The sequence below is a fragment of the Heteronotia binoei genome, chromosome 5 (assembly GCF_032191835.1).
Source record: "Heteronotia binoei isolate CCM8104 ecotype False Entrance Well chromosome 5, APGP_CSIRO_Hbin_v1, whole genome shotgun sequence".
In the NCBI taxonomy this organism is placed as follows: domain Eukaryota; kingdom Metazoa; phylum Chordata; class Lepidosauria; order Squamata; family Gekkonidae; genus Heteronotia; species Heteronotia binoei.
Genome location: NC_083227.1, coordinates 12,122,159 through 12,136,468, shown reverse-complemented (window position 1 = coordinate 12,136,468; position 14,310 = coordinate 12,122,159). Strand labels below are relative to the sequence as shown.

General features: G+C 48.1%; 1 protein-coding gene and 1 pseudogene across 1 annotated transcript in view; one reads left to right on the top strand and one right to left on the bottom strand.

Annotated features, from left to right (window-relative positions):
* The window catches only part of LOC132571714 (zinc finger protein 91-like), a 250,554-nt gene that overhangs the window by 150,123 nt on the left and 86,121 nt on the right, over positions 1–14,310 (top strand). The gene's annotated exons all lie outside the window — the stretch shown is intronic.
* LOC132570937 (zinc finger protein 420-like) overlaps positions 1–14,310 on the bottom strand; it is a 33,484-nt pseudogene that overhangs the window by 1,989 nt on the left and 17,185 nt on the right.

Genomic DNA, 14,310 nt, shown 5'->3' with positions numbered 1-14,310 from the left:
TTCCACACTCCAAGCATTTATATATTTTCTTTCTTTTGGACATCCTTGACATTTCAGTGAAACTCTCCTTGCTTGCAGTGCACTCATTCCTGTTGTTTCCTTGACATATATTTTGCTGTAGGGAGTTATCCCCTTGTAAAAGACCGGAATTATTCCTCTCTTTAGGTGGGTGTCTTCCCTCCTCCTCTTCTTTTTTTGGTACATCCAAATATTCGCACTCCTCTTTCACATCTGAACATGTATCCTCTTTGCCCATCAATAGCTGTTCTTCTTCATTCACTGCCGCCTCACGTCTTCTGCCGAAAGAAATGGACAGACAGTGTGATCATATGAGATTTTCTACATATGACTGTAACATCCCCTCCTGCCCACCAACTAGCAAGCGTCTGCACTCAAGAGGAAAACACTATCCACCATCTGTTTTAATGCTTAAATGCTTTAGTTCTAGTTAAATGCTTCTTCCAATGTCTTCTGTTGTAATGTTCAGAGAATTGGGCTCCTTCTCATTGATTTTGGTGCTTCCCACTAGGAAGGCAGAAAAACGGTCACCTCCCTGCCTAGGCTGATTTCTGCAGAAAAGCAGGACATTAAGGCCCTTACTTACTACTGGAATGGCCTTGGGTAAGCCATAGCTCTTGCAGAGCTGTCCTTCTATCAGAGCTCTCTCAGTCCCACCTACCTCACAGGGTGTTTGTTGTGGGTGAGGAAGATAAAGGAGATTGTGAGCCGCGCTGAGACTCTGAGATTTGGAGTGGAAGAAGACTGCAGATTTATACCCTGCCCTTACTCTGAGTCAGAGTCTCAGAGCGGCTTACAATCTCCTTCCCCCACAACAGACACCCTGCGAGGTTGGTAGGACTGAGAGAGCTCTCCCAGAAGCCTTCTTGGCCATGCTGGCTGGGGCTGATGGGAGTTGTAGGCAAAAAACATCTGTAGAGCTACTGTTGGCCACCCTTGGTTTAGTTTATTTGATTTATATCCTGTCCTCCCTGCCGAAGCTGGGTTAGGGCAGCTCACAACCAATAAAATTAGTACAGTTCACATACATGACACTATAATTTAAAATGGACAAGTAAAAGAGTTAAACACAATCTGGTGCTAATATCAGCTTACAATATAACATTTCAGAAGGCGTTCAGAGTGTAAAATGTCACTCTCTGCTCCCCTATCTGAAGGCTAGCCAGAACAGTGTCGTCTTACAGGCCTCGTGGAACTGGGTGGGGTCCCGCAAGGCCCTAACTTCTTCCGGCAGCTGATTCCACCAATAGGGAGCAGCGATCGAGAAGGCTCTCTCTCTTGTAGACTTTGAAATGCATCTTAAGCCGTATTGAAATTGTTTTGATAATGCTGTAAATCTCCCAGAAACCTGCAACGGCAGGGATTGGGCAATCCACAAATTAAATAAATACCTAATTTTCAGTCCAGTAGCACCTAGTGACTAACAATGTTTTCTGGATTGTTACCCTGAGGCTTTTCTTGTATTTTATAGCTAGGCTTAGCATCAGGACCGTAAGAGGAGGCAGAAGGAAACTGCCTCTTGTCCAGGGCTGAAGGTCTACAAATGCCATTTCAGCATCCACAATTCATCCAAGTTCTTTTCAGAGAAGCGGTGAGGATAAACGAGGCTACAGACATTCATATGAACATATGAAGCTGCCTTCTACTGAATTAGACCCTCGGTCCATCAAAGTCAGTATTGTCTACTCAGACTGGCAGCGGCTCTCCAGGGTCTCAAGCTGAGGTTTTTCACGCCTATTTGCCTGGACCCTTTTTAGTTGGAGATGCCAGGGATTGAACCTGGGACCTTCTGCTTCCCAAGCAGATGATCTACCACTGAGCCACCGTTCCTCCCATTCCCCAGCCCTTGGAAGGAAGCACAAGTAACACACAGTCGCAAGACAGAGAGACATTCAGCCCCTACCTGCCGATCCCTCCTCTTCATCAGAGCCCAGGAGAAACAGCCCTTCCTCTTCTTCCACTCGGGATATGAGGTCAGGTTTGGGAATCCGAGGATCTGTTTATCAGGGGGGGAACCCACAAAATTAAACCTCTTCTGCATGCCAATAAATCCAACAATTCCTTTCCTTTATTTGTTAGCTTCTCTGACCAATGGTCTTAAGCTCAGCAATAATAAACATGACATTGAACAAAACGGCAAACAGAGGAAATTTACAGAAACAAAATTCCACAACAGTTTAAAAATCAAGTTAAAAAAAATACATCGCATTGTTATAAAATTCATAAAGCCCCTTGGAATTAAAAAATGTTATATATAAATTTATAGTGCATAATATTGATGAGGACGGTTTCAGGAATGTTTTGAAGAAAGCACTATTGACAGGTATTTTGCCGCTGAGTGGGTTATTTCAGGGTTCGTATCTGCCAATAACAGGATTATTACCCAAGGTTCCGAAATCTAACAATTCCAAACTAGTAGAAAAGGGCAAGAGACCTGTAGCACCTTGAAGGCTAACAATATATGTGGCAGGGGATGAGCTTTCTTGAGTCTCTGCTCACTTCTTCTGCTCACACTGACTCACAAAAACGCCTCTTCTGCCGCAAAAATTGTGGGATTCTTGGTCTTTTCCACTGCTATAGACGGATTGACATGGCTGTTGTGGGGGAAGGAGATAAAAGAGATTGTAAGCCACTCTGAGACTCTGACTCAGAGAGAAGGGCGGGGGATAAATCTGTGGTCTTCTTCCACTCCGAATCTCAGAGCGGCTCACAATCTCCTTTATCTTCCTCACCCACAACAAACACCCTGTGAGGTAGGTGGGGCTGAGAGAGCTCTGACAGAATGACAACTCTGCAAGAGATGACCCAAGGCCATTCAAGCCAAACTGACTGTCCCTCTTAGAAAACACAACAGGCAAGTAAGAGGGATAGGATAGAGAACAGTATATTGGAGGGATGGCCAAACTGTGGCTCTTTCACACATCTTGTGCAGCTCTCAAAGCCCCCACCGTCCCATCAGTCAGCTTGGAAAAGGCATTTGTCTCTTTAAATCACTTTGCCAAGCCAAGCCAGCCGGCGGCTTGGAAAAGGCATTCAAAGTAAAAAGTTGCTTTCTTTCCACCTCTCCCTCTCGATTTGCCTTCCTTCCTGCTCTCAAACATCTGATGCTTATTCTATGTGGCTCGTACGTTAAACAAGTTTGGCCACCCCCGGTATATGGGATCATGACTCACCCCCAATGTTCCCTTCTAAGCGGTAGAGTCTTGTGAGCAAAAATACTACTTCATGAGCTATTGGCCTTTGAGTTGTGAGTTATTGGCCTTAAAGTTGTGAGCTACTGCATAAATTATTGTGCTCTGGGGTCTTTCTTTCTTTCTCTTTCTTTCTTTCTTTCTTTCTTTCTTTCTTTCTTTCTTTCTTTCTTTCTTTCTTTCTTTCTTTCTTTCTTTCTTTCTTTCTTTCTTTCTCTCTCTCTTTCTCCCTCGCATTTATATCCCACCCTCCCCGCCGAAGCAGGCTCAGGGCGGCTAACAACAATCAAATTATTGTGCTCTGGGGTCATTCTTCCTGAGCTAAGACAAAACCACGTCAGCTGGAGGCTACAAAAATCTGTGAACTAGCTCTAGCTAAATCAGAGGGAACGCTGCTCACCAACCTTTTGTTATCCTGAGATTCTGTAGGAGCATGGATATGCGGCCATGCACACATATACACCCACAGCCAGGCATTCCATTATTCCCTATGGAGACTGATTCCCATAGGGCAGGGGTGGCCAACATTAGATCTCCAGATGTTTTTTTTTGCCTACAACTCCCATCAGCCCAAGCCAGCATGGCCAATGGCTGGGGCTGATGGGAGTTGTAGGCAAAAAAAACCATCTGGAGAGCTACCGTTGGCCACCCCTGCCATAGGGTATAATGGAGAATTGATCCGTAAATATCTGCGGCTCTGGAAAGTCTTTTTTTTTAAGGTAGAGGCACAACATTTTCAGCATAGCATCTGATGCATCTCCTCAAAATGCCCTCCAAGTTTCAAAAAAATTGGACCATGGGGTCCAATTCTATGAGCCCCAAAAGAAGAAGCCCCTATCCTTCATTATTTCCAACGGAGGGAAGGTGTGCAATTCCTTTAAATGCGATGGCCAGAGCTCCCTTTGGAGTTCAATCGTACTTGTCACACCCACCCCCAAAGTCTCCTGGCTCCACCCCCAAAGTCCCCAGATATTTCTTGAATTGGACTTGGCCACCCCAGCTCCCACTTAGACCGCCCCACCATCTCCAGACCAGGCCTCTCCGGGCACCTCTTCCGATGCCCTCTCACTGGGCTCAGGCCCAGAAGTGCCAGGCGGGGATTCCCTCTCTGCAAGGAGAGCACAGGACCCTCCCCACATCAGAGGGAGGATCGCAGAAGGAAGCAGGGCAAACAGCTGGATTATGTCCTTCCTCCTTAAGGGCTTCCTCAGGGGTGGAATTCTAGCAGGGGCTCCTTTGCATATTAGGCCACCCCCTTCCCTGATGTAGCCAATCCTCAGAGAGCTTACAAGGCTCTCTTTTGTAAGCTCTCGGAGGATTGGCTACATCAGGGGTGTGTGGCCTAATACGCAAAAGAGCTCCTGCTAGAATCCCACCCCTTATTGACATGCCTCACTGCAAGAAGGCGAAAAAGATTCTCACCCAGAGAGGCCAAATTCCCATAATTCTCCAGCATGACTTCCTTGTACAGAGCTCTTTGGGCCGGGCGCAGAAGGGTCCACTCCCCCGGGGTGAAATCCACGGCTACCTCTTCGAAGGACACCCCAGCCTGGAAGGAACAGAAGGAAACATTTCTTTGCATCACTGGAAAGCTGGTCCACGAGGGGAAGTCAAAAACAGAGGGAGTCCATTCATGGCAGAAAAGCAGCATGAAGAGCTGGCAAGAAGAGCCCCATGGGGATATCTCCTCCCCCCACCACACCAGAGCCCTCCTTGGGAGAATTTCTGAAGCAGAGAGGCAGTCCTCAGCCGCAGTGGGCGAGCAGCCTTGTGAGGAAAAAGCCAGGGATGTCCATGTGAAAAAGGACCAAACAGTTTTCTGTGGGGGATGTAGTATTATTAACAGAGTTGGGTCAAATGAGAAGGAGAAGAAAGAAGAGAGGAGGAGGAGCATATTGGATTTATATCCCAGTCTGGTGTAATGGTTAAGTGTGTGGACTCTTATCTGGGAGAACCGGGTTTGATTCGCCACTCCTCCACTTGCACCTGCTGGAATGGCCTTGGGTCAGCCAGAGCTCTCGTAGGAGTTGTCCGTGAGAGGGCAGCTTCTGGGAGAGCTCTCTCAGTCCTACCAACCTCGCAGGGTGTCTGTTGTAGGGGAAGGAGATTGTAAGCCGCTCTAAGACTCTGACTCGGAGAGAAGGGTGGGGTATAAATCTGCGGTCTTCCTCCACTCCAAATCTCAGAGTCTCAGAGCAGCTCACAATCTCCTTTATCTTCCTCACCCACAACAAACACCCTGTGAGGTAGGTGGGGCTGAGGGAGCTCTGACAGAAGCTGCCCTTTCAAGAGCTATGGCTGACCCAAGGCCATTCCAGCAGTAAGTAAGGGCCTTATTGTTCTGCTTCTCTGCAGAAAGCAGCCTAGACAGGGGGTTGACCGTTTTTCTGCCTTCCCAGTGGGGAGCACCAAAATCAATGAGAAGGAGCCAAATTCTCTGAGCATTACAGCAGAGGATATTGGAAGAAGATATTGGATTTATATCCCACTCTATACTCTGCATCTCAGAGTGGTCACAATCTCCTTTACCTTCCCCCTCTCCACACACAAGAGATACCCTGTGAGGTGGGTGGGGCTGAGAGAGCTCTCACAGAAGCTGACCTTTCAATGACAACTCCTATGAGAGCTAGGGCTGGCCCAAGGCCATTCTAGCAGGTGCAAGTGGAGGAGTGGGGAATCAAACCTGGTTCTCCCAGATAAGAGTCCGTGCACTCAACCACTACACCAAACTGGCATCTCTACTGTCTCCCACATGTCTCCCCAGCGATTCCCCTCCATACCGGATTTGGCTGCATGATGGCTCTTTTCCCTTCAGCACACGGAGGAGTTGGGGGAGGAGGCATCCAGGCTGTCCTTCCGATATAGGAGATTGTAAGCCGCTCTGAGTCTCTGATTCGGAGAGAAGGGCGGGGTATAAATCTGCAGTTCTTCTTCTTTCTTCCTGCCTGGGAGAGAGAGAAAGAAGGAGAGTGAGAAACCCGTTTTGCTCCACGCACATCTTCTCTGCCAGTCCCTGTAGCAAACCTCTCTCCAAATTGGATTTAGGGCACAATTCAAACTCAAAACGCAAAAGCCTTTACTGGCATATATCAGATTACAAACAAACAGATGAACAGATACAGCAATAACAAAAACAGCCATACGCAGCTGCCCTTAGTTAAGTGTTGCCTTTATCAGATAATTTTATTACTATTTTGATGGTTGTACATAGTTATTATATTGTTATGTCATATTTTAGCTTGGTGTTGTGTTGTACTGTTATTGATGTGTTGTGTTGTTGTTGTTGATTGGCCTAGAGCCGCAATAAACTGACTGACTGACTGACTGACATACGCAGCTATACACTGGACAATCGATCCTTGATTGCCAGACTCAAAAATAAAGCAACCTTTTCAGTTATTTCAGATGACAAATCATTCAGAAGACGGCAAACCGTTACACCACCTGAGCAGCCTGCCATACTGAAGGAGAAGACTGCAGATTTATACTCCACCCTTCCCTCTGAATCAGAGACTCAGAGCGGCTTACGGTCTCCTATATCTTCTCCCCCAACAACAGACACCCTGTGAGGTGGGTGGGGCTGAGAGGGCTCTCACAGCAGCTGCCCTTTCAAGGACAACTCCTGTGAGAGCTATGGCTCACCCAAGGCCATTCCAGCAGGTGCAGGTGGAGGAGTGGGGAATCAAACCCGGTTCTCCCAGATAAGAGTCCATGCACTTAACCACTACACTGAACAGCTGAACAGAATTGGATCTAGAAACCTAAGGTATATAGTAACATATAGGAAAGGAAAGGTCCCCTGTGCAAGCAACCAGTCATTTCCGACTCTGGGGTGACGTTGCTTTCACGTTTTCACGGCAGACTTTTTAGGGGATGGCTTGCCATTGCCTTCCCCAGTCATCTACGCTTCCCCCCCAGCAAGCTGGGTACTCATTTGACCGACCTCAGAAGGATGGAAGGCTGAGTCGACCTCGAGCTGGCTACCTGAAAACCCAGCTTCCGCCAGGAATTGAACTCAGGTTGTGAGCAGAGCTTAGGACTGCAGTACTGCAGCTTTAACACTCTGCGCCAAAGTCTTGCCTAGAGTTTAAGAAGACTCCTAGCCAACTCCCAGACAAGCACAGGCCTAAAATGGCGTTTCTCCACACACCCCATACCCAGGGAAGGATAAAGAGCTGATACTGGGGCAGGGGAAACAGAAATGGCCATCTCTCCACCTTTGCTTGCAAGATTCAACTCCACCATCATCCCAAAGCAGCTTTGGGCAAGACTGCAAGAAAAGCCAGGGGGAAACTCCAAGAGACGCCTAAGTGCTGTGGGATGCTGTGGGGAAACCTGAAAAACAATCTTCCCAAAGCAAATCACCCGTAAGGTGGAGAGCTGATTACCTCGGAAAATACCCCCGCCCCCTGCATTATTTAGATTCTGTTTTAGGGGGTGGGTCTTCTGAGGGTCCAGAGACACAGTCCCTGTGCCCCCTTAACCCCCTCTTCCCCATCCTTTTCTTCAGCTATTCCGCACATGCCCCCCAGAATCTCCCCCTCAGCCCAGCACTCCTTCTTCCCCCACCCCAAATTTCCCCCTCAGCCCCTCACTCCTTCTTCCCCCATTCCAAATCTCCCCCTTAGCCCCTCACTCCTTCTTCCCCCATTCCAAATCTCCCCCTCAGCCCCCCACTCCTTCTTCCCCCACCCCAAATCTCACTCTCAGCCCCCGAACTCCTTCCTAAATGTGCCTCCGGGTGCCAGCTTGAACTCCCTCCGCTCTCCTAAGGTGCCGCGTTGGGATCCTACGTTCCAGTCTGCTGCAGGAACCTCATGGCTCTGCGCAAAGGGGACAAGCGTCTCTCGGTGGGGCAGGAGTGGTTGGAGGGGGGGGCAGTCTGGCAAGGAAGAAACTGGAGAGTGGGACCTTTCTTTCATCCCTCTGCTATGTCCCCCCCTCCTTGCTCTCTGCTTTGGGTCTTGCATTGCAGCCCCCAACCCCATATCTCTCCCTCCTTTGCTCTCTGCTTTGGGTCTTGCATTGCAGCCCCCAACCCCATATCTCCCCCCCTTTTGCTCTCTGCTTTGGGTCTTGCATTGCAGCCCCCCAACCCCATATACCCCCCTTTGCTCTCTGCTTTGGGTCTTGCATTGCAGCCCCCAACCCCATATACCCCCCTTTGCTCTCTGCTTTGGGTCTTGCATTGCAGCCCCCCAACCCCATATACCCCCCTTTGCTCTCTGCTTTGGGTCTTGCATTGCAGCCCCCAACCCCATATACCCCCCTTTGCTCTCTGCTTTGGGTCTTGCATTGCAGCCCCCCAACCCCATACCCCCCCCCTTTGCTCTCTGCTTTGGGTCTTGCATTGCAGCCCCCCAACCCCATATCCCCCCCTTTGCTCTCTGCTTTGGGTCTTGCATTGCAGCCCCCCAACCCCATACCCCCCCTTTGCTCTCTGCTTTGGGTCTTGCATTGCAGCCCCCCAACCCCATATCTCCCCCCCCCCTTTGCTCTCTGCTTTGGGTCTTGCATTGCAGCCCCCCAACCCCATATCTCCCCCCCTTTTGTTCTCTGCTTTGGGTCTTGCATTGCAGCCCCCCAACCCCATATCTCCCCCCCTTTTGCTCTCTGCTTTGGGTCTTACATTGCAGCCCCCCAACCCCATATCTCCCCCCCTTTTGCTCTCTGCTTTGGGTCTTACATTGCAGCCCCCCAACCCCATATCTCCCCCCCTTTTGCTCTCTGCTTTGGGTCTTGCATTGCAGCCCCCCAACCCCATATCTCCCCCCCTTTTGCTCTCTGCTTTGGGTCTTGCATTGCAGCCCCCCAACCCCATATCTCCCCCCCTTTTGCTCTCTGCTTTGGGTCTTACATTGCAGCCCCCCAACCCCATATCTCCCCCCCTTTTGCTCTCTGCTTTGGGTCTTGCATTGCAGCCCCCCAACCCCATATCTCCCCCCCTTTTGCTCTCTGCTTTGGGTCTTACATTGCAGCCCCCCAACCCCATATCTCCCCCCCTTTTGTTCTCTGCTTTGGGTCTTACATTGCAGCCCCCCAACCCCATATCTCCCCCCCCTTTGCTCTCTGCTTTGGGTCTTGCATTGCAGCCCCCCAACTCCATATCTCCCCCCCCCTTTGCTCTCTGCTTTGGGTCTTGCATTGCAGCCCCCCAACCCCATATCTCCCCCCCCCTTTGCTCTCTGCTTTGGGTCTTGCATTGCAGCCCCCCAACCCCATATCTCCCCCCCTTTTGTTCTCTGCTTTGGGTCTTGCATTGCAGCCCCCCAACTCCATATCTCCCCCCCTTTTGCTCTCTGCTTTGGGTCTTGCATTGCAGCCCCCCAACCCCATATCTCCCCCCCTTTTGCTCTCTGCTTTGGGTCTTGCATTGCAGCCCCCCAACCCCATATCTCCCCCCCTTTTGTTCTCTGCTTTGGGTCTTGCATTGCAGCCCCCCAACCCCATATCTCCCCCCCTTTTGCTCTCTGCTTTGGGTCTTGCATTGCAGCCCCCCAACCCCATATCTCCCCCCCTTTTGCTCTCTGCTTTGGGTCTTGCATTGCAGCCCCCCAACCCCATATCTCCCCCCCTTTTGTTCTCTGCTTTGGGTCTTGCATTGCAGCCCCCCAACCCCATATCTCCCCCCCTTTTGCTCTCTGCTTTGGGTCTTGCATTGCAGCCCCCCAACCCCATATCTCCCCCCCTTTTGCTCTCTGCTTTGGGTCTTGCATTGCAGCCCCCCAACCCCATATTCCCCCCTCCCCAAGGCTTTTGAAACTCACCAAATTCCTTCCGAGCAGTTCAAGCAGAAATCGGGCCGATTCAAAAGGGCTTTTTTGCAAGGGGCGGAAGAGGAAATGAGTCCCTCCCTCCGCTGCCCCCCCTACTATGTGCCTCTCTATGACTGCAGCTCGCTCTCTCTCTCTTTAACCCTTGGAGAAAGCGCTCATTTTTGGAAAAGGGAGGGGAAGGGGGAAGGCACGGTGACGGTCCTTACAGGCATTTCTATTTAAATCGCTTCTCCCGCCAGCAGCTGGGAAGAATGCATTTAAAGTGGCTTTCTCCCCACCTCTCCCTCCCTCCTCTCTCAAACATCTGATGTCCATATCTTGCAGCTCTCAAACATTTCACATTTATTCTGTGCAGGGGTCAGATTCAGTGGGAGCTCACGACAGCTCCTAAACCTTTCTGAGAGTTCCTCCTCCTCCTCCTGAGAGTTCCACCTCCTTGTCCATTGAATAGTAGGTGCAGCTGCATAACAAGCCCTGGATGAGCTCCACCACCTATTTTTCTACGAAACAACCCCTGATTCTATGTGGCTCTTACGTTAAGCAAGTTTGGCCACCCAATCTAGGGAGTAGGACCTGAACTAGCAGGGCGTTTTAAATATATGTCTAGGATTGTTATTACACATTTAGCTGCTTTATACTGAGTCAGACCCTTGGTTCAAAATGCCAGTATTGTCGACTCTGAGGGAAATGTCTGTTGGGAACTCTATTATTCCCTATGGAAACTTATTCCCATGGAAAATAATGGAGAATTGATCCGCGGGTATCTGGGGCTCGGGGGGGGGGCTGCTTTTTGAGGTAGAGGCACCAAATTTTCAGTATAGCATCCAGTGCCTCTCCCCAAAGTACCCCCCAAGTTTCAAAAAGATTGGACTAGGGGGTCCAATCCTATGAGCCCCAAGAGGAGGTGCCCCTATCCTTCATTATTTCCGATGGAAAGAAGGCATTTAAAAGTTATGCGGTCCCTTTAAATGTGATGGTGAAAACTCCCTTTGGAGTTCAATGATGCTTGTCACACCCTTGCCAGGTAATGTAATGCCAGGTAGCAGAGATAGAAACTTTATTAAGGGCACAGATAAACACAAAGTTTTTTTAAAATATAAAACACAATTAGAACATTAGCACTCATTTGTCTTAAAAGGTGCTCTCTTTGTACGTCCCATTGGATCCAGGGAATTGGGCAAAGGAAGTCCTGGCTCTTTTCTTCTTTCCCCAGGGGACCAGGAAGGGGAGGAGCCTCAGCCAATAGAAGGAAGAGAGGCTTGGCTCAGTAGCTCTGCTGTGTGATTGAGAAAGCCTAGCAAAGCAAGCTATCTCTCCTCCCCAAGGGAGGAGCCTCAGGCAATAGAAGGAAGAGAGGCTTTGCTCTGCAGCTCCTTTGTGATTGAGCAAGCCCGGCAAAGCAAGCTGTGATGCAGAAGGAAGCAAGAGAGAGGGAGAAGGAAGCAGACGACAGCCAGTTGCTTGGGGGCCTGATAGGAGCCCTCCAGGAGCCTGATTTGGCCCTCAGGGTGCATGTTGGACACCCCTGTTCTAGATGCCAAGCAGATGTTCTGCCACTGAGCCACAGACCATCGCACTAAAATGTTTATATCCCACGCTCTCAGGTCGTAAGGTAGCGTCCATCATGGCAGACTGCGTCCAGACAAAACAATCCAGAAGGAGTGGGGCGATTTTTATCTCTCTCTCATGCTGTTTCTGAGCACTCCCCGTTCCCCATAAACAGCATTTTGGGGAGGTCAAATGGGCCACCGCAGATAGGAGAAAGGAAGCAAAGTTCTGGGAGGTGGAATGCGCACGCTCTGAAGATAAGCAGCCTCGGCTCGCCCCTCTCCGGACAAGAAAAGAGATTAGGACCGAAAGATAAGTAAATATTGAAGTTTTTGGGGTCATAATATTTGGCAGTGAAGCTAGAGAGTCAAAGAAGTTAAAGGCGTGCTCAGAAGAGAGCTAGTACTGAGAAAAAGGGAGTATTTTGGCAAAACAGATAAGAACCGGGGGCAGTGATTAGCACCGTTAAAATGGCTGCCACTATAGTGAAACAGCTTTCCGAACAGATAGCACAGTTCCAAGCTTTAATGATGCATTCTCAGAACAAAATAGAGGAGACTGTTGCTGAAATTAAAAATGAAATTAGTCAGATAAACAAGGATCTGCAAGATATTAGGCAGCTGGCCAACAAAGCAGATAAGGCAGCGTCAACAAATAAGAAGGAAATAGTTTATTTAAAGGAACAGATTAAGAGCCTCTCCGACAGAGCAAGAAGGGCAAACCTTATCATTCATGGTATTTCAGAAGACATTGACTCACGACACTTGGAAGATGGGATAATAAATTGGCTTTCAGAACAGCAAACAGGTGTTATGATTAATGCTGACCAGGTTGAGAGAGTTCATAGACTTAGATCTAGAAGATCAGGAGGAGACCCGAGACCAGTGATAGTTAAATTCACAAGAGAAAAAGTGCAGCAGCAAGTCTTTCTGGCTTTGAAGAAGAAGAGGGGACTGGAATTTAAAGGTAAAAGGGTGTATGTGAGACAAGACTTTTGCAGTGAGACACTGGAAGAAAAAAGACAAATGAAGCCATTTGCAGATAAACTCTTTCAGAACAAGATATTGTTTACATGGGCTTACCCAGCCACTATTGTAATCTATAAAGAAGGCAGAAGACTCACAGCAAGGAACCCAGCCGAAGCAAAGAAACTCTTGGAGAAGATGGGTCTGGACCCAGGAGAAACAAGAACTCAACCAGAGGAAGAGCTTAATGTCGATGAACCAGAGGAGGGGCCCTCTACACGTCAGGAGAAACGACAGAGGACGAGACTATAAGACGTCCAAGGAGAAGGAGGAACTTCAAAAAAAAAAAAAGGGAAGTACCCCACAAATAAGAGGGAGGGAATATCACGGTCTTAAGTGAAGGAAGGAAATAATAAAAGATCCAGGAGGGGGGGAGGTGTGCCCACCTAAAGGTATAGGGAGGGTGGAGAGATCAACCCAAACGCGAGCCCTATACCAGAAGAGGGGAGGGGGGGATGATGGGGAAGAGTGGGGGGAAAGGGTGTGGGAGGGGGAAAGGGAGAAAGGGGAGAAGCATAATAGACCTTGTTACCCAGCCAGGGAAGGGAGGGGAGGTGAATGATTATGGCTAAAACTTTGAAAATGCTCTCACTGAATGTCAATGGACTAAGTTCAGACCTGAAAAGATATAGATTAACAAGAATGGCAAAACAACAAAATATAGATATAGTGTATTTACAGGAAACACATAAGGCAAAGGATGACATTAAACCGTTGATTAAACACCCAGGATGGAAAGTATTGGCTGAAGCAAGAAGTAGAACTAAGACGAGAGGAGTAGCAATTTTAGTACACACAAGGATCGATATTAGGATACTAGATCTCATTAGTGATAGGGAAGGGAGATATTTGTTTATCAAAGGTAGGTTTCAAAATAGAGTAATAACGCTTATAAATATAAATGCCCCAAATACAGGACAGAGGAGATTTTTGAATAAAGTCATGCAAAAAGTTCAGAAATTCTCAGAGGGAGAAGTTATTACAGCAGGAGACTTTAACATAGATATGACCAAGGAGAAGGAGGCTAGGTGGAAAAGGAATTTGGTAGAAGCGCATGAGGCCTTAGGCTTGGTTCCAAAGCCGACACATTTATCAAGTAGACACAAGACAGCTTCTTGTATAGATTATATATTTCTTAAAAAATCAAATAATTGGGAGTTGAGGAAAGTAACAACCCATCCAATATGGATCTCAGATCATGCTCCACTAAATATAGAACTGGTGATAAAAAACGAGCAAATTAGAAGGACTTGGAGATTTAACAGTATGGTCTTATTAAAAAAAGAAAATAGACAATATATGGAAAATCAAGTAAAACAATATTTTAGAGAAAATAAGGGAACAGTGGCCACAAATATCTTGTGGGAAGCAGCAAAAGCAGTGTTAAGAGGTCATTGTATGATGAAGGAGAAAGAAATAAAAAAAGAATGGTATGCTAACAAGACACAGAAACTCCAGGAATTAGGCGGACTGCAGAGCAGTCAAGGTATTAGATTCTGCCCTGATAGGAAAAAAAAGATTGAAGAGATTAGGAAACAATTTGGACTTTATGGATTCGAGGGCATTATGGAAAAAACAAACCATGGTAAGAAATGAGTTTCAAAGAGATTCAATAAACTCCGTTAGGAGACTGGCTAATTATCTCAAGACTAGGAAAGAAAAGCAAAAGGTGGAAAGTATTAGGAGACAAGGAAAGGTCACGCAGAACCCGAGAGAAATTAGGCAAGTGTTTCAAGAATTCTACAAAGAGTT